This window comes from Leptinotarsa decemlineata, unplaced genomic scaffold (assembly GCF_025532065.1).
Source record: "Leptinotarsa decemlineata unplaced genomic scaffold, Ldec_3_MD MMD2_tig00078422_RagTag_RagTag, whole genome shotgun sequence".
In the NCBI taxonomy this organism is placed as follows: domain Eukaryota; kingdom Metazoa; phylum Arthropoda; class Insecta; order Coleoptera; family Chrysomelidae; genus Leptinotarsa; species Leptinotarsa decemlineata.
In genome coordinates, this window is record NW_027412747.1 from 2,208,823 (window position 1) to 2,230,646 (window position 21,824).

Here is a 21,824-nt window from a genome sequence, read left to right on the forward strand (position 1 = left end):
TAAATCCGCAGTTTGAGACACAAATTTTGTTCACATACGAAGCAAATTTTTCTCGGAATGCCATTCAAAATTTCCAAACAATCATGTGTGGGCTGAAGAAAATCCCAATGCAATAACCGAAACCCATTTCCAACACCAATTTTCGGTTAATTTATGGGCAGGAATCATAAGTGATCATCTAATAGGCCCATTTTTTCTACCAGGACGCCTTGATGGTCGTTCTTATTCACACTTTCTCGAAGAAAACTTACCTGGGTTATTGGAAGATGTGCCACTTGCGTTAAGGAATCGAATATGGTACATGCACTATGGCGCCCCTGCTCATTCCAGTGTAATTGTCCGAAACCATTTAAATACAGTTTGTCCTAATCGTTGGATAGGTCGCGGAGGACCTCAGCAATGGCCAGCAAGATCCCCCGATCTCAACAGTTTAGATTTTTTTTATGGGGTCACCTTAAAACTCTTGTGTATAAAACTCCCGTTAATACTTTAGAAGATTTAAGAGAGCGAATAGTTGCCTCGTGTGAAACTATACGAAACACGCCGGGAATATTTGAACGGGTGCGTAATTCCATGCGTAGAAGGGCGGAAGCATGCATACTAAGTGCAGATAGCCACTTCCAACAATTTTTATAATCAGTTTTGGTATTATTACTAATTAACAAATTTGTGCTATTCGTTTAGACTTACTGTCACAAAATAAAATAAAACTCGTTTTTGTGAAAAATGTATTTTTTTGCAGATTATGTTTTCAAATATTACTAGGGAATTGGTAATGCGTTATGAAGCAATTTTCAGATTCTCATTCATTTTAGAATTGATCTAATTTCTCAATTTGCTTTCTGTCGATTTTTATTTTTTTGAGTGAAAATCATCCGTCGGACAAAGAAATACCAGGAGATCAAATTTTCTCAAAAATAAATGAGGATTTTAAAAATGATTTTATTTTGAAAAGAAAGCGTTGGCGTAGTACTTTTTCCCCAAAAATATTCAATGCGAAACCGGTAGGGATGCCACTGTTTGAAAAAATACAAAATTGTGTACATCAGAAAATGCGCCTTGAGGCATGGAACATATGTACCAAACATGCCAAAGATGTCTACAAAATTATCTCAGTTATTATTAAAAAACTGATTATTTTTGAAAACTTTGCCACCCTGTATCTCAAAAGTTAAGGCGTTTAGGACATACGTCCATGGGAAGTTTTTTTCTTAAAATGGGTCTAAGAATCACCTCCTTTAATATTAGCGTGTGTTTAAGGAACACCCTGTATTTCAATTATCTTCAGAAACCAGTTCGTGACAGTACAAAATTAAAATATACCCGGAAAGGTATTTTGCTGCTTCACAATGAACGTTTGACTGTTGTTGTTACTCCAATTATAACGGTAGAACATTTGTTGAAATGGTGTAGAAAAAAAGACCAATGTCAGCAGTATGCTAATGATTACCACTCTTCTCCTAACACATCTAAACTTTGTTCAGAATTAGTCTATCTCAGTAGTGAACCATCGACTTTAATCTCAGATATTTCAGTTAATACTATCTCTGATAATGAAGAAAATGAGTCGAGGTTTGTTACGATTAGTTGTTAATAGTTGACCGTTAATTATTAAATTAGGGCAACTCTATTTGTGAAACACCCGATATATAGTTCCAGCCGACTCGATAAGTTTTTTTGAAAGAAAAAAAAGAAACGTTTCTTTCTTTCGTCCGTCCGCTCTAGGGCATTCGTGAGTGAAACTGAATAATAACGTTCGGAAGATTTGATTTCAAGCAAATTCTGGTTTTCTAATATGAAATTACGTCTTTTGACGGATATAAACCTGCCGTGCCTGGTTGTGATATTGTGATTGGGTAATTCTGCTGTGGAGCGATCTTGCAATATCCTTATTATCGATTGGGATGAATTTTATCGAATGAATTATTTCTTCCGGACCGTTTAAAAACATCTCCGGCAATGTTGGGGCAGTCGAGCATTGGGAGGTAAGCGTATAGTTTTGTTATTCATTATTTTATTTTGGCACGTATGTATCGCGAAATCAATTATTTACGAGAATACCTTTTTTTAGATGTTTTTCTCTGATATGGTAAATCGAAATTTCGCCCGGACGGTGCTATCTTTGAGAACACGTCGAAGTGGATGGGGTCAGACCTTTCTGAACTTTATTGCCTTGTACGTAGCGATTAAACCGCAAATTTTCCGAAATCATATGGATGGTGGTGTTCCTATATCGACCGTGTGGACATGGAATTAAGAGCGTTTCACGAATTTGCGTATTAGCGTGCCATAGGAATCTACACATCACTAGCAGCTAGATAAGTACCGATTAGAAGTTTTATTAATGGTGATGTTTTTGCGGGATTCTGACATTATTGTTTACGAAAGCAATGAACCTCGCTGAATAGGTGTTTCCGAATAGTTTTGTCTTCACCTTTATATAAGCGTTTAGTTTATAGTATAAGTGAAGAATAAATCCGTTGAACAGGCGTATTTTGGGGAAGCAACATTCAACGTTTTTATTCATGTTCCTTTGTCGTATTCCACCTTATTGTTTTCGCGTATCTGATTGTTTAGTAGTTTTATTTCAGGTTTAGGCTAGTCGGTGCACAAGAAACTACTTGGCGCCCTTGTTATCATTTTTTGTACATATTTATACTTATCTATTTGATTTAACCCACGGCCCTTACGAGCAAGCACATTACTTGCCGTACACAAAAAAAAGGACAGAAGTGTTATTCCTAATGTTTTAAAAATAAATGTCTCTGATAGATCATTTTTTTCATTATTGAATTTAATGTAATAGGTTTCGTAAGAATACATTTCATAAAAATTTTCAAAAAAGTTCCCATTCAACGGGCAATGATGTGAAGGTATGCTGGAATTGTCGTAAAATAAATCATTCTTTCCGATATTGTACACCAAGGAAAGCAAAATTTTGTTTCAAGTGTAGAAAACGAAATGAAACCACTAAAACTTGTAGTTGTTTAAAAAACGTTTAAGTAATACATTTGAAAATGGCCATCATATGTCTTCAAGTTTTAAGGCCGTAAACAGAAAAAGATACCAAAATAATAAATTTACAATCTCTAAAAATAATGATTGGGAGAATTGACTAAAATTTGTTGAAAATTTCTTGAAAAATAAATCTCATTCACAACTTCCGGAAATTACACGATTGCTTATGAGTCAAACAAATGATAATAGACCTTACTCAGAAAAAGATATGTTTGGAAATTCGTTTACTGTTCTTCTCGATTCGGGAGCAACTCATTCTGTTCTTGGTGAAAGGGCTTTGTATATTATACAAAAATTTGGTTTGACTCTGGATGAAATTAGTGAAAGCGCTATTCGTTTTGGTAGTTCCGTCTTTAAAACATTCGATTATTTCATGAAGTGATTTTTGAAAACAGTTTCTTCTAGAAATAAACTTCAAAAATAACTTTTGGCATGTTCAAAATAATATTTATTCTTATGACATGAAACTTTCCGATAATAAGAAGTATGTTAGCAGCTTTATAAATGAAAAAAATCAACTTAACTAGTGATCAAGAATCAAGAATAACGGAAATATTAAAAGATTTCGAAGAAATCAGTTCTAAAAATGAACTTGGTCGTACTGATCGACTAATTTCAGAACTTGATACTGGCGACTATGAACCTTTTGAAGTTAGGCAATATTCCTTATCGCCCTATATGATAAAAATATTGAACGAAGAACTAGATAGACATGCTTCATTTAGGTTTAGTGGAACCCTCCCACTCTTCTTGGAATTCACCCATGCTCTTAGTAAAAAAGAAAACAGGCGAGCATAGATTTTGCTTTGATGGAAAGCGTTTAAATTCCGTTACCAAATCAAATGCCTACCCACTTCCAAGAGTAGATAGGATTCTTAGCATGCTTGGTAACGCTCGTTTCATATCGAGTATAGAGCTGAGAAAGGCATTTTGGCAGATCCCTCTCCATCCATATACTGAAGAGAAAACTGCTTTTTCTGTACCAGGTGGAGGTCTTTTTCATTTTACAGTGGTTTCTTTCGGCCTGATCAACTCAGCCCAATGTCAACAGAGGTTAATGACATGACAATGACAGAGATTTGAAAGACATTGCGAAATTCTTAAAGACCGACTGAAATATGCCAACCTGACAATCAACTTATAGAAGTGTGAGTTTTTCAAAATTCCTTTAAAGTATTTAGGTTTTGTGGTGGATGCAGAAGGTTTGAAAACTGACCCTGACAAAGTTTTCTCGATGTTTTTTTCAAAAATAATGATAAGGAAGAAAGTGTGGTTGCTTTCGCCAGTAGCTCGCTAACGAAATCTGAACGGAATTTTTCTGTTACAGAAAGAGAGTGCCTTATGGTAATTTTTGGGAATGAAAAATTCCGTCCTTATATTGAGGGTTCACATGTCACCATAATAACCGACCATTTTTCTCTATTATGGTTACATAATTCAATAGAGCCAACTGGAAAGCTCGCACGATAGGCTGTAAAACTTCAACAGTTTTCATCCACATATATGCATAGAAAGGGAGCACTCAATGTAATACCTGATGCACTTTCGCGAATTCCTTCTTCTTCGTTAGAAGATACACTTCCTCAGTCTATAACTGAAACCATTTGCGAAGATCTGCCTCTGCAAATATCTAACCCTTATCATATTGGAATGATAGAAAATATTTCAAAGTTCCCAGAAAAATATCCCAACTGAAAATAATTTTTCTACAAGTTTATACCGTCTCCTTTAACCATGAAGTCTAATTTAGTTGAGTGGAAAATATTAATTCCTAAATGTCAACGCACCGTTATTATGAAAGAAGCACACAACCCTCCAACTTCAGGTCACTTCGGTTTTTTCAAAACACTTTCACGTATTAAAGAAAAATATTATTGGCCTAAGATGCGACTTGACATTGTGCATTTCGTGAGAACATGTAAAACCTGTGGAGCTCAAAAATCCCCTACAGATGCACGGCTAGGTCTGATAGGTTCTGAAAATACAGGGTGTACCTGAATGAGTGTAAGACATTTGAGGAGGTGATTCCTCATCGAAAAAAAGATAGGATCTTTCATATAAAGAAACTTCATTGGAGCATCCCTTGTTTTTTTCGATGAGGAATCACCTTCAATGTTTTACACTTATTAAGTCACACCCTGCACAGCTAATTTTCCATTTCATGTCATTGCTACCGATATTATAGATCCACTTCCAAGAAGTCCTAGTGGTTTTTTTATATTCTTATTGTTGGAGATTGGTTGGAATTTGAGTTAGCAGAGTCAGCAGAACTTAATACTCTTGTTATTTCCCCTCGTCTCCTGCTGACACCGCTGTCTACATATTATAAATGGACCCTGCGAGGTCAAATGAGTGTCAGTATCTATTCAGAACTTGTCCAGTATCAATTTAGAATTTGTAGTTTTCAATTATCATTCAAAGAAAGTCTGTATTTGAAAAAATCAAATTCAAAGGAGCGAATATAACAATTGGCGCAGTCGTTGTAGGATTTGATAACGTTGCTAGAACTAGGAAACCCTAACTAGTAGCGGCGGATTCTAATCCCTCAACAGAGAAAGAACCAACAACCCATGAGGAGTCATCACTCGAGGAAGCAGCGGAAGGAACACCTGGTGAAGCCCCTGACTGGACGACTCCGAGAACACGACGAATCGGAATGAAGATTGTAATACTGTAAGTCGATATTGAATTGTCTCGATTTATACTACAATCTAATTTACCATCATTTTAATTCTTTGCAAAATCAATAATCATACTGATTGATTATTGTAAATAGTAAATAAGTACTGTTCGATCATTCAAATTTTGATACCGACAATTTGTTAAGATAAATCAAAATGCCTCAAAACCAACCAGAACCAGATGCAATCGAACCATACAAGTTATCAGAAATATTTTCAATAGTGCCTGAATTCGAAGGTGATCAAATAATTATGAACACTTTTTCAAATGCTTGTGATTGTGCATACCACATGTCAACAGCAGACCAACGCGATCTATTAGTGATTCACATCGAAAACAAACTTAGAGGTAGAGCAGCACAATTGATAAGTTCAAGGAATCCTGGAACTTATTTCGAAATCAAACATTTAATAAATTTATATTTTGGAGACTCTAAAGATCTACCATCATTGATTCACGATCTCCAACGTATCAAACAACTTCCAAATGAAACACCTTTAATATTTTTTAATCGCCTTCAAGTCCACGATGCCAAAATGCACGCATATGTACAAAAATCCGTCCTTTCTGCGAAACAGAAACACGCGCAATCCACAGTGATCGAAACAATGGCATCAAATACGCTTTAAACCGGACTAGAACCGCGAATAGGTCAAGTAATTCGTGCCTCCAATTCGGCAGATCTACTTGAAGCCCACGTTAGAATTAGGAGAGAAATGCAACCATCCTATTTCGAACATCAAAAAAATGGAAGACCAAACCAAACACGCCCTCAACAAACAATCAGACGAAACCCCTAACCAACATCCCAAAGAACCTGTCACACTTGTGGTCAGATAGGTCATATTTCCACAGAATGTCCAATGAGTCAACAAAGACCCCAAAATAATTATCAATATTCCAACCTAAAGTCTGCGAGACCGAACCCCTCAACTCAATCAAAATGTTTCGAGTCAAACAAACCCTCTACTCAATCAGAATGTTTCAAGACCAAACTTTCAAAAAAATTCTCAGCCAAACAGGTCCCAAACTAATCAAAATCAAATTCGACCTCAATCTCAAAACCAATTCAGACCACCCGTAATTCAAAGAAATCCGAATTACCCTGTCAATTTCAATCAAAACCAAAGAGCTCATTTCATGACATGAATCTCAAGATTATCATATAGGTGATAATCAAGAATATCATACAGCTGATAGCTTTAACTATCAATACAACGATTACTACCCCACCGATAATGACTATGATAACTATACCCCTAGTGATCAATATTACCAATACAACCAAATTGAAACACCCGAAGATCCGTCAATGTACCAGGATTTTCTCTCACTCCCGAATGCGAACCACCCACCTATTCAACCCCAGACAACCAACAACAAATCGATCGACCCTATATCAGAAGTCCAATCCCAAATTCAGTCCTTGAATATACAAGACTTCAACCCGAATGTGAACTTCCCGGAACAAATTTTCATGTAAGCCCTATGCTTCCTATGAACTCGAAGAATCTCTACTACATCAAAGACTCTTCCAATACTAAAATCCTCATCGATACAGGTGCAGGAATATCCATTGTTAACCCCAGAACATACGAAAAATACCCCTTTTAGATTCCCTGAAAACGTCACTATAAAAGGTATCATTGACCAGAAAATTGTCGTGAATGAATCCACTTTAATAAATTTCACACAAAACGATCCACACAATGTCTTTATCTACGACTTATACATCGACTTTGACGGTTTACTCGGATCTGACTTTCTCGAACATTACAATTGTATAATTGACTTGAAAAATAAACAACTTATAACAAATTTGAAAACTGTCCCTCTGTTCAAAGTTTCAGAGATAAAGGATCATATACTCACTGAAAAACCGAACCAAATTCAAATAGAACCCCGAATGAAGAAAATATCCAAATTACATTGCAACCTCAAGAACAGTGAAGCTATATTCCTAGCTGAAGAAAGAAAAAAAGTAAGAATTCCCAACGCCATAGTCAAAATTGATGAAAACGGTATGTTCTACACTACTATCGTAAATACAAACGCGATCCCAAAACAAATTGATTTCTCTGCTCTGCTGAAACTCGAACCCCTTCCAACACATGAATCAATTTTGAATATTATTGAATCGTTTTCCCAAAACCAACCCCATATTGACCGTATCCAAGAAATCAAAGCGCTGCTAAGAACCGAACATTTGAACGAAGAAGAGCATCAATCAACTACTGATTAATGCCTCCAATTCCAATTTCCAGTTTGGGTTATACCCAAACTGGAAATGACCCAAATACCCAAAAAGATGGATGCCTCCGGTAAAACAGAAATGGAGAGTTGTCATCGATTACCGAAAACTCAACGAGCTAACGGTTGACGACAAATACCCATTACCAAACATCTCGGACCTCCTAGACCAGCTTGGTAAATGCGAATATTTCACAACGCTTGATCTCGCCTACGGATTTCATCAAATTGAAATCGAACCCAAAGATATTCCCAAAACGGCTTTCTCCGTAGACAATGGTCACTTCGAATTTGTTCCTAAGCCATTTGGCTTAAAGAACGCTCCAAGTACGTTCCAGAGAGTTATGATAATCAAATTATCTAAGAACAATTCGTTCAGGCCAGTCTCAACTCCCTACACAGTAGGTTAATGGACTGACACCTATCAGAAAACAACTACTCCCCTGGCTAATACCATGAAGGGCGTTGGATTATATCCGACAGGTGTCAGTGCAGGATTCTTCACAGAAGTTATTCTGTTGTCGATACAACTGCAGCAATAGATTTTCAATTATTGGAACACAATTGCAGACTGGTTTCGGGCTGTTTGGTCACTCGTCAGTGCAAGGTAGTGTATATCATCAACATAAAGTCGATGATTTCCGATAATTGAAAATCGAATTCCGTCAAAGTATCATTCCTCGAACTAAGCTGAAGCTTACAACAAACAACAGATTTGTCGTCGCCCCATCTGCCTGTGAACGAGGTAACCAACTGCATATCCGAAATTTGCCCAATTCCTCGTATAGGGAAAGAAAACTTTCACATATAGTCAGTGGGCATTGTTGTGTCGCCAACAGCATATGCAGGAATAACTTCTGTGAAGAATCCTGCACTGGCACCCGTCGGATATAATCCAACGCCCTTCGTGGTATTAGCCAGGGAGTAGTTGTTTTCTGATGTGTCAGTCCATTAACTTACTGTGTAGGGAGTTGAGACTGGCCTGAACGAATTGTTCTCAGATAATTTGATTTATAGCCAGTCTTCAAGTATGCCCACTGACTATATGTGGAAGTTTTTTTCCTCATACGAGGATTTGGGCAAATTTCCGATATGCAGTTGGTTACCTCGTTCACAGGCAGATGGGGCGACGACAAACCTGTTGTTTGTTGTATGCTTCAGCTTAGTTCGAGGAATGATACTCTGACGGAATTCGGTTTTCAATTATCGGAAATCATCGACTTTATGTTGATGATATACACTACCTTGCACTGACGAGTGGCCAAACAGCCCGAAACCGGTCTGCAAGTGTGTTCCGATAATTGAAAATCTATTGCGGCAGTTGTATCGCCAACAGCATATGCAGGTATAACTTCTGTGAATAATCCTGCACTGACACCTGTCGGATATAATCCAACGCCCTTCGTGGTATTAGCTAGGTGAGTAATTGTTTTCTGATAGGTGTCAGTCCATCAACCTACTGTGTAGGGAGTTGAGACTGCCCTGAACGAATCGATCTTAGATAATTTGATTTATAGCCAGTCTTCAAGTATGCCCACTGACTATATGTGAAAGTTATGATAATGTTCTTCTAGGTATACAAAACGAAAGATGTCTCGTATACATGGATGACATCATCGTATATTCTCCTAACATCCATGAGCACATAGCAAGGTTAACCGAAGTATTTAAAAGACTTTGAAAAGCGAAGGAGACAAGGTCTATGTGAAAGAGTCACAAATTTCAAATGAACTCGAAAATAAGTTCAATGGACACTTTGAAATATTAGAAATTTATCCAAACTCCGCGATGTTAGTGAATTGGAAAACGCGAAATAAAACTAAAGTAATTTTTGACCGCCTGAAACGTTTTCATGAATGATAATAATCTTTTTCAGGACACTCCTGGTGTCATCAACAGCCAGTGCCCGATACAACTTAGATTCTATCAATAACTCGATCGGCGTTTTCTTCCATCAAGATAGAACCCTCAAAATAACAAATGAAAAATGGACCCTTCTGGTCTACAAAGATTTATCATCCATCAAAGACAGTACAACAATGATAAAATCCTAGAAAACCTCATTAATTTTCTCGATAGAGATGAGCCTAAAATACTAGCTTTCAAAGCTCAAATAAAAACACATACCAGTCTTTTAAGCCAAATATCAGACTCACTACAAATAAAGTTCAGAGATACATTCACGGACACAGAAAATTTTGAAAAAAGAACAAAACGTGGTATAATGAATGGTGTAGAAACTTTTTGGAAAGCAATAACCGGAAACCTTGACGCATCCGATGGAGAATATTTCACGGATTGTATCAATAAATTAAGTCAAGACGAACACCAAATCGAAAATCTATTGAAAAATCAAATATCTGTAACCACCTCGGTGATCAAAACTTCAATTCAACAATTCAAAAGCTACTAGTTGATGAAGAGACTTTCAATCAAGACATAAAAGAAATCGAAATATCAGACGATATGGCATTTTATGAAGCTCAAATAAAAACTACAGATATGCGAAAATTGAACCAATACTCAGATGAATTGGACAAACTCATCAACGAGCCATTGGTGAAAAAACATATTTCTTGGTTCACGTATTTTACAATTGCACTCATCATCGCACTAGTGATTCTGTATATTTTCCGTAAGTGCCGTCGCAAAAAGTCAATTGCGATCGGAATCACATCTTCAAGCAACGACAACCCACCGAGACCACCAAGAACAAGAGTAGTACCCAGAACCCTGGCAAGATTGGTTCCCAGAAGAAGACCCAGCGTCCGTCTAGACGACCCCGTTGAAGAAGATGTCGAGCTAACCACGAATTTGAACGAAAACACTTTTTCTTAATAAAAGTTGCTCCAACTTTTCTTTGATAAGGGGAGTTGTTATATCGTGAGTAGGACGATCTCACCGGTATCAGATTACCAAGATAACGACTTCCAAGAATTTGAGTCAGCAGAGTCAGCAGAACTTAATACTATTGTTATTTCCCATCGTCTCCTGCTGACACCGCTGCCTACATATTATAAATGAACCTTGCGAGGTCAAATAAGTGTCAGTATCGATTCAGAACTTGTCCAGTATCAATTTAGAATTTGTATTTTTTAATTATTATTCAAAGAAAGTCTGCATTTGAAAATAAAGTGTTTTTTTTTCAAATCAAATTCAAAGAAGTGAATATAACATACCTATATGACTTCTACTAAAGAAAAGAGAAATGAAAATATCTATGATATTTTTATTTTATTTTATTTTATAAACAGATCTATTTCATTTTAATTATTTGATTGAAAGTATATTCAAGATTCCCATTCATCGCCACATATTTTGAAAATCGAACTTTGAAAATAGTCAGTAATTTACTTTTGAAATATAGCAAATTTAATTATTTCTCATTACTATCAGTTAAGATATACATTTCTCAAACATATTTCCCAATATGTATAAAAATATTTACGTTTCACAGTATTGGGGAAATCTGAAAATACTCGTTCCTTCACCGGTTCTAGCTGAACAACCGCGGAAAACACAATAGTAACCAGGCATTCCGATTTTCACTTCTTATAAATACACACAAAATCTAGTTTTATGTTGATATTAGTTCAACTCGTAGAATTTCACTCAACTAGTGTTGATTCAAAAACACACAACTACTGTTTCTCTCACGATGGATTCTTCAAAACTAATTATCTTCTGAAAACTCTTGCTTAAATAGCATAATTTTAAGGTATACAGAGCTAGGTAGGTACCTTTTGTAACTAACTACCTACCTCATTATGTTTGCTCAGTGCTCACAGACTAATGGAGACAACTAAGCCCGAGAGACAACTAAGCCCGACAACCAAGTCGACGCATGCTTCTACGAGAAAGGGACACAAAATGGCCTTCTTTGTCGCTTCTCTGTGGTAGGTATTCTCGTATTCAGTCGTAAGTTGGCAAGCGGGTAGTGAGCATCATTGAATCAAAACTTGGAATATTACTTACGATTCGGTTCCACAAACCGACGTTATAATTGCAGTTATATTTTAAGGTACGTATATTTTGAGTGATTTTTTATAACAGTACTGATTAGATTATATTTTGAGATGAATACATTCTTAATGAATTACGAAGGGGATCAAGAATGGTTGTTACGGCTTCATAGAGAAGTTTTAACTGATTCAGAGGTTTAACCAGATGATGACGAGGGAAGTTTGATAGACGATCATATAGAAACTATTGAAGATACAGAATCGGAAGCGGAGTTTGATAATGGACAGAACTTGCTTGTTACTGAAAAACAATAAATTCAAGCTGCGAGAATACCTCGCTTTATTGGTGGAAATGGAACTACGATGTGGCGAAAATATCCTGCAATAGCACGGAATATACGAACACGTGCCGAAAATATTGTCACTCATTTACCTTGCCCCAAAGGAGATATACGTCACAAAATTGAAGCTTCAGAAATATGGGAATGCTTTTTATCTGCGAACTTATTGGAAAAAATTGTTACCTACCCCAACAAATTTATACAATTGCAAGCTTATGATGTTTCGCAAAATCGTTCTTTTAGGGCAACTGAATTATTAGAAGTGAAGGCATTATTGGGACTTTTATACATTTCTAGTGCTAGCAAAAATAACCGGCGAAATGCTGAAGATTTATATGGGGCCAATGGAATGGCTATGGACATATTTAGGCTTACTATATCGCGGATTTGATTTCAGTTTTAGTTGAAACATATTCGTTTTGACGATAAAGCTACCAGACAAGAAAAAGTACGAATAGAAAGTCAGCTCCAATCAGGGAAATCTACGACCAGTTTGGATTGAATTTGTCACAACATTATAATATGTCAGCATGAAAAACTTGAAGCATTTCGAGGTAAATGTCCGTTCAGAGTTTATATGCCGAAAAAGCTTTATCGTTATGGAATCAAAATATATGCCTTGGTCGACGCCAAAATGTTCTACACGGCAAAGTTAAAGGTCTACGTAGGAAAACAGCCTTTCGGGCCATTTCAGTGTGACACTTCAAATTTAGCATTGGTGTCTTGTCTCTGTTCACATATCTTGAGATCGAATGGAAATGTAACGTTCGACAACTTTTTCATTAGCGTACCTATAACTGAGGTACTGAAGGAATACCGTCTCCCTACAATTGGAACATTACGTAAAAAAAACCTGAGATACCTCCTCAAATGTTGTTGCCTAGACCAAAAAATCTATCATGTTTCTCTACACTCGTTTCGTACATTTCAAGCTGAAAGAGAAATGTGCTATTACTATCGACGATGCATTACGATGATGGTGTTGACAGGAAAACTGGCAAACCAGACACAATTATGGACTACAACAAAACGAAAGGAGGTGTCGATGTTGTAGACAAAATGTGCGAAGCCTACAATTGCGCTCGTACAACTCGTCGTTAGCCAATGGTCACTTTTTATAGTGCCATGAATGTTGTTGGAATAAATACTTACATAATTTATAACTCGAATAACCAAAAAAAAATATCATAAAGAAATTCTTAAAAAAATTTGGATTTGAATATTCGTCGACGAGCTCAACAGCAAAATCATCCATCACCATGAAAATATCGACTTAAGGTAAATTACCCAAATCAGCTTTACTAAAGCTGTCTTGTAATGAACACATAATGGTCCTTGAACTTTTGAATTGTTTTAAAAACAAAAGAATACAAAAATACGTAACACGTGGTGTTTTCAAACCAGCAAATGAAACGAAATCCGACGATGACAGCGATTCATACTCTCCAACTACAGGCCCGGTTATCACCGCTCGAAGATCGTTGCCTGGTGTGACGTCAATTGCTCTTGCTCAGTTATTAATTGACATATAAACCGGAAAATTTTGTGAGATACTTGGGAGATGATTTACTTTCATAATATATAATTTTCAATAAAAAACTAAATTAGCCTGAATGAGCCCATTGTTCCGTTAAAAATTATTTATGCAATCAGAATTATTGAGACCACCAAGTTGAAGTACCAATATCAATATCTAGGATATGGTTTATGGATGGAATCCTCAATTTTTCAACTATCAGGTTTGCAGATAATTTTCTCAAGGTGTGACATTTGTTTTTCATTTTTTCGAAAAGTTACAGTCAAAGCTTAAAAGATCATATATAATTTAACATTAAAATTATATTTATGGTGTAAAGCGTATATAAAATTATTGCTATAATTGGGGATTTTTTGCCAATCATTAATGATACATTATTTTTTTGATTGTATATATGTAAAATGTTTATTTGAAGATATTATTAGTCTCAATAATATTTTTTCTATTCTTGATACTCCATCTATTCCATTCTAAATTTTCACATATAAGCTCAAACTAACTGGCGCCCTTTCTTTAACTAAAAATAATTTCGATTTTTGAATTATTAGTTGTTAACTCACGACCCATTTGCTCTCAAAAAATTATTGAGAAACAAACCGCAGGCACAGAGAATATCCAAAAAAAGGTATACATTTTTGGCATCCAGGAAAAGCGGTTGCAAAATTTCGCTGATTTTGTAGACGATACACTTGTACACTACCCAAAAATCCATAGCATCAGTGTTTCGTCATGATAGAGGATATTTATATTCGAAAAATACCGAACTATGATTCATCATAGTGGATTCATCACAGTAAAGATTGGAGTTGAACAATATCAAGTGATAAAATATGGAACATACATAAAAAAAAATTGAATCAATAGTAGATGTAGGAGATAATTATATCAAACAATTAAAAAATACTTAGTATAAACAGTAGAATATTGACAAGCAAACAATCGTGATGTCAAGCAGCCAGATCAGTTTGAAAATATCCATCAAGTGAATAAAAGGCATTTTTGTAGAGAATATTTTTAACGCTATTTTTGAAATTAATGGGATTTGGAATTTTCTTAATGAATGTTGGAAGTTTAATGAATATTTTTATAGACATAACATGAGGTCCGTTTGATACAGATGTTAATTTGTGTACAGGAACTATCAGATTATAATTTTGCCTGAGAGTATAACCAGCAGCTATGCAGATAGTATTCCTTTGCTGAAACTCATGGTTATGATTCTTAATGTAAGTGACACAATTCAAAATATACATGGATATCACACTTAAAATTTGTAACTCAGTAAATAACTGCTTTCAAGAATCACCATATTTTTTGAAACACATGGTTCTCAGTATCCTTTTTTGAGCAATCAACAGATCATTCAATTTGTTGCTGTTACCGTAGCAGATAAGCAATAATTTAGACTTGAGTGAACATAGGCCTAGTAGTAACTTAATAAAATATTTATAGAGACAGAATTTCTGAGATTCCAAATGACGAAACAATGCTTGGATAATTTTATAGAAATTGAGTCGATATGATCATTCCAGTATAATTGGCAGTCAATGTTCAACCCTAAGAATTTGACTGATTTTTTCTGCACAATAGATTTAGTATTAGCTCTAACTAATATACTGCAGTCCATTTCTCTAAGCGAGAAAACAATTGTATTAGATTTACTGCTATTTAGTACGAGGCCGTTTCTGGCGCAGTAACTAAGCATATTAGCAACTGCAATATCAGCCAGGTCAGATAACCCTTCACAAGAAGAACTCAATAAGAAGGGCGTATCATCAGCAAACTGCACAGTACAATATTGTTGATTGATATTAGACATGTCGTTGACGAATAAGAGAAAGAGAGTAGGACCCAGGACACTACCTTGGGGAACACCTGTTAATATGTTACGATTTTCAGAATGATAAATTCCAGATTTGAGCCTAACCTAAACAGATTGTGATCTGCCAGTCAGATAAGTCTTAATCCATTTTAGACTTTGGCCGCGAATTCCAGTATCATAAAGTTTATCGAGGAGAAGTTGATGGTTGATGGTATCAAATGCTCGTGACAAATCAAATAGAATACTGAGCGATTTTTCGCCATTTTCAAATTTGGATAAAACATGATTGACCAGAGGAAGAGTGGCATCTTGGGTGGATAAACCAGATTGGAATCCATATTGGCTCTTTGCGAGTAGGTTATACTTTTTACAGAAAGATACAAGTCTGATGAAGACAGCAATGCAATACCTCTGTAGTTGGAGATTAAGTGCTTATCATTTTTCTTGGGAACAGGAACAACAATAGCATGTTTAAGACACGAGGGAAATGAACCCTCAAGGAAAGAGAGACTAAGTAGGTATGTAAGTGGTTCAATGATTAGTTCAGCAACATACAATAATACTCTACCTGGTAAGTCATCAATGCCACTGGAGTTCTTAGACGATATGAACTTGATGATATTAAGGAGTTCAGTTTCGTCTAAAGGACGAAGAAAAAAAGAGTTTGTTTTTATATCGTGATGATGTTCACCAGCAGGTTCAGAATCATTGATTAGAGAATTTACAGAGTCAATGAAATAATCATTAACATTATCAAAACAAAATTGACAACTCATCCAAAGCATCATCGAAAATAAGGAATACCTATAGGCAATAATCTTTGGAAAATTGTTAAAATACTCTAAATATTACTGGAGTTTTTTCCCAACACCGAATCGTCATTTTTAATACCTCGACACGTATCCAGGTGTTGAAAATAACGATTTAGTGTTGGGAAAAAACTCCAGTTATATTCATTACTCCACCAAAGGTTCCAAACAGTGCATCATAAGTAAAAAAAAATATTCTATACAATTAGATACAAACAAATGTATCAAGAGAGAACTGATATCCGTTAGACCTTTTGAAATAATGCATATACTTAATTGAGTTTTCTTGAAAAATAAACCAAGAATTGAACCAAGAGACAGAATCTGAGGCCGAATACCATGTAACAAGATAGGCCACAGAACCAATTCTCTCAAGTTTGCATTTATTTCTGAGAGAAATTATTGTGACATCAAACAGATCGGATTGAAATTAATGCTCACCTGAGGAATTATGCTGAAACGGTAATGCCTGAATGTCTCATACAACAATCAACTTTGATTCTTTAATCTGGGTTCACTTCCTGATGATAACGATAATCTCACTGCAGCAGCGGGTATGTCAAAACTTGAAATATGTTCCACAGAAATCAATTTCCATTTATGTGTGATATGAAAATTTGACATAGAGTAGGTACTGATTTTCAGCGGTTATCGATGAATCGCTGGTATATTCATGGAAAAATTTGCTCTTACAAAGAGGTGATGAAAATAGTTTCACAGCATATTCCGAAACGATGACCCAATGTTAGATTGATGAAGAGAATTTAGTCCGCTAATTTCAAAATAGGTAGGATGCAGAATTTCTTCCTTGAATAATGATAACCACAAAAATACGTTCTTGTACTTCCAATTTGGGAAATTAGCAATCTTCATATCCCTTGCAAATGACTGAAGAAAAATCAGTATTGAAGAAATATAAATTTCTTATAGATCACATACAGTTTTTTTAATTGAATAAACATTTATTGAAACAACGATAAAAATAAAAACAACAATAAAAATTAGTTGGCGCTGCAGGGCGACTTCATTGATACCAGTGGCGTATTTGCTTTTTCAGCTGCAGGAAAACCCGGAAAAACCTGCAGCACCGCATTATCTGAAGATCTTGATTCACCAATGTATTCTCTCTTATAAAACAAAATGTAGGGTGGCTCCAGAGGCTCCAATAGATTCAATGCATCGCCAGAACACGACTATCGTCAAACTCAAACCAGTCCGTTTCGTCTTTGACCAAGGCGTAATACTGAACAAATTCAACGCCAGAACCACAATGAACAATGACTGCATGAATATTATAATAGTGGTCTGCTAGATTGAAGTGTCCATCTATGTCGAAACTTCCAAAGAGTTTCTATTTTATCTCCTTGGGGGTAGAATTGATCAAAATCCTTTCTTAGCGGATGCCTATGTAATAACATCTACCTGCATGCCAAATTTCAGCCCGATCCGTCCAGTGGTTTGGGCTGTGCGTTGATAAATCACTATGTCAGTCTGTCAGTCATCTTTGAGTTATATATATTCAGAGATATTCACTCATTTCATCAATTCGAAAATTTTCTTTGTTTTGGCAAATAAAACGTCATGATTATTGGTTGTGCCAATTTTGGTACTTATACGAATGAAAATATTTTGTTACTAACAGTAAAAAAAATGCCCTAGGATTTGAACTCATGAAACCCGTGATCATCAAATCGTACCACTCACGTCATGTCGTACCACTGGGCTATTTGGTATTGATTTACAAAACGATAACTTCCATCCTAAAGCCATTTCACTAGCAGTATTTATTTTGTGAATCAAAATATGTCTGCTGTAATGGTAACATTGAAATCGTTTATGTACAGAACAGAAAATACTGGAGTGTCATATATCAAGGCGATTGGAAAAAATGTTGTTTGATTCGACAGAACAGAATTAAGTAGATCAATAAGGTTCGTCTGGGACCAGAGATATATCATCCAATGTATAAGAGAGAGAGAGCCGATTGTGGCGTCTTGTAAATCAATGTAACTTATGGGGTCGCAATTTGATAACAAAATTTCTAATTTTTTGCATTTCCGAGGTTTTTATTTGAATAATTATAATTGTATGTGACCATCGGGGTCGCAGTTTAATTACATAAATGCTGTTCTGTCCCAAAGATAAGGAAGATGTAACGAATGTCCCAAAAATAATGCAAGATTTACATATTTGCTGTTTATCTAACCACTGCACCCAAGTTCTCTCCACCCTTAGCTGTAGGGGTGACGATGGTACGTGAAGGCACAAATGTACCCCCAATAACAATGGAAGTACGTAAGTTCTTGTGCACCCCTGTTGGTTTTTGTAGATCGTCAATGACCAGAAAGATGTGGTTGTCGACGACGAAGAGAGAGAACTGCCGAAAAGTCCTCAATGAACGGTGAGAGAGAGAGAGTGAAGACAATGGAATGACGTAACTTCTTGAACAACCCTGCTGGTGTATATTCGTATGGGTGGTCGAAGAAGTGGCAAATGGACCTAGGTAACCCCTTTGGGGTGATAACCAGATAGGGTGTTTTGCTAAATGGGCACAAGTGTTCCGATAGAGGCTTATCTAGCCTCGCCCACATGTTATTCGTTGTGACGCATTTGGTAGTAGTAGACGGAGCTGATCCGTTTCGAAGATGAGAAATATATCCTAAAAACGAAATATACCAGGTGGTCTCCAACATGATCGTTGATATAGAAATAAAAACAATGTTGGTCACCGTAGATCGCGTTTCGCCAAACATCATCGGGAGATGACTAGAAGTGATTTAGATGTAGGTGAATATAACAGAAAAATTCTACAAAGTGCCTTGAAATACATTGTTTATACAGGGTGTCTCATCTGAGAAAAAAGTATAAGGTAACGGGTGACTAACGCCTCAAACTGATAAGCATATCAATACCTGTTCAGGACCTGATCAAGACCTGGTCGAGACCTGTTCAAGATCTGATAAAGACCAGTTCGACCTGGTCAAAATCTGTTCGAGACCTGATCAAGACGTACACAGGGTGTTCTCAAATGCACATCGTTGGCCGTTCGTCGGTAAGAAAGGAAAAAACAATGACTGCCGTTTTAAAAAATTAGTGATAACACACCTATGACAACGTGTGCTCCATATGACGTATACCCCACGATGAGTGTGTTACTTTTAACGGAACAAGAAGCGACGCTCTCCCCCATCTAAACCATTTCGATTTGTAAGGCAATTTCTTTTCGAAATTATAATTTTTGAAATGTCTTCTGAAAAGTACAGATAGCTCCTCGAAGATTCCGGCAGACGAGTGCGAGAACTCTCCAAAGATATTAAATTTTATAAAGATAAAAAAACGTTATGGGAAAATTCAACAATTTGAGCATGTGGAATTTGTAAAGGTGCCAGCTACCTCAAATAACAACATATTCATTGCTACTAATTCATCCTCAACGGAATGGTTCTTCTACAAGAAATTTTTCTACTGCTCTCACTGATTATTTATAAAAATATGTTGTGAATTTTTGTTTCACAGTTGAATAAAACACTGAAATATTCACGAATTTTATTTAATACGATAAATAATTCGCTACCAAATGATTGTTTGCTAATCAATTGAGCGCAATACGATGGAAGGTCTGATTGATAAACAGAAATGGTTTATGCTCATCGGAAAAAACTCTTATGTGATTATCATACAGAGAGTGAAAATAGATATTTATTAAAAAATATCAACAGGGTTCCTCATATTCATTACAGCAGTTTGTGCAATCAATTGTGCCTTTAGTGATGTGTGTATCTCTATTTATAGTTTGCGCGTATATTCAACTATCAAAAGTGTGAGTATTCTCTATACTTTTTCATTTCATATATATTTTTTTTTCAATTTCTAAAATAAATTTCAACATTCCATACCGAGTTTTCCAAGGAGTACCTACCTCAAATGTAATATTAGTTTTAACGCTTATAAATTCAACGTGTTTGTTCACGAAATATTTTTTTTCCAATACTCCAAACTCATTTTCTATCTTAGAAAAAAAACGCCGCTAAGTCTATTGAGAAGATGCAGGATCTGGTCGTAGAAGAGTCTCTTAAAATATTGAAAGCTGAAATTTCTAGAACCAAAGAAACCGTTATATTGGAATAATTGAGTCGTGTTTCTTCCGCAGAGAATGACAAAAAAATCATCACAACATTCACTACTCCGGTGGAGGAAAATAATTCGGTGATATTTAGAGGTTTCCTGAAAAAACGGATCCAACTGCTTCATTTGGGATCGTGAGGGTGAGTTATTCATAAAAAAATATTCAAATTAAAAAAAATCCTTCTCATGTTTTCTCAAACTTAATAGTATTTTCTCTTGATTTTAGACGATTGTTTGTCTCCCCAACGCACCTCAATACATAGTAATCTGTCAGCAAGTTATACACAGTAGCAGAATTATCATCCCAGACTCCATTACAACAGCAGTCTGTAATAACTTCACGCTTCACACCTCGCCACACTCCATCAAAACAGCCCTTTTGGTGAGTTACATTTATTTGAAAAATGGAGAATTTCAGAAATACGTAAAGTAAAATTGATGCGACTATTACAGAAATTAAAATAAACTCTTTCAAACAATTGGCCACTTTCACATTGAATCATATTCAGAAATGCACGCGAGAATTGAAAAACTTCAATTTCCCAATAGGAATGAAGATTGAAATCCTAACAAAAATTTGAAGACTGAAACGAATGAGATTTTTCATCGATAAAGATCATGATGATTCTGGCTTGAAGCATTCGATGAAGTGGATATTAGTGTAATTCAATGTTTATATGAAAGTAGCTGTTTCAGGAGGACTTTCTTTCAGTTTTTTGTCTGAAAGTTACTTCTTTGCATGATCTACACATCCATGTATAGAGTTACTTATTTTCAAATTGATTACTTCCTTCCTTTATTTGGAAGATTCTCTCATCCCCTTTTTTTGTATCAGATGGAGTAGTAGAAAGCCAAAAACTTCCTTTCCCAAAAATTAATCACTCCTCAAAATATAACCCCTTCAATTCAAGTAAATTCTATTTTTGAATCTAAAATTCAAACAGGACTCGTTTTGAATTTGAAACATAAGGACTCATTTACAAAACAAATGTCATGGCTAAAAATTAATTGTACACTTCCTGGTGATTTTTTAAAAAATCAAACGAATCTGAGATAGTTGATCGCAAGTATTTAAGTACACCTAATATAATCGTGGATGCAGGAACGGATTCAGTAATGTGGTTCAAAATTACTGTTGTCGATTCAAATATGAATAAATTGAACAAATTTCAGGAAAAAGAGGTAGCAATGAATAAATATGAGGTGGGAAACGGCTCTTCCTTTATCAAATTACCTGAACAAATTATGAAAGACGGGCATGCATCGATTTAAAAGGTA

General features: G+C 35.7%; 1 protein-coding gene and 1 long non-coding RNA gene across 3 annotated transcripts in view; both read left to right on the forward strand.

The window, feature by feature from the left end:
- Positions 1-21,824, forward strand: part of Dpp10 (Dipeptidyl peptidase 10) — a 264,426-nt gene that overhangs the window by 97,904 nt on the left and 144,698 nt on the right. The window lies entirely within an intron of this gene.
- LOC141487319 (uncharacterized) lies at positions 1,528-5,691 on the forward strand. The gene is made up of 2 exons (XR_012468326.1): positions 1,528-1,985; positions 2,072-5,691. It is a non-coding gene; the product is annotated as an uncharacterized lncRNA (long non-coding RNA).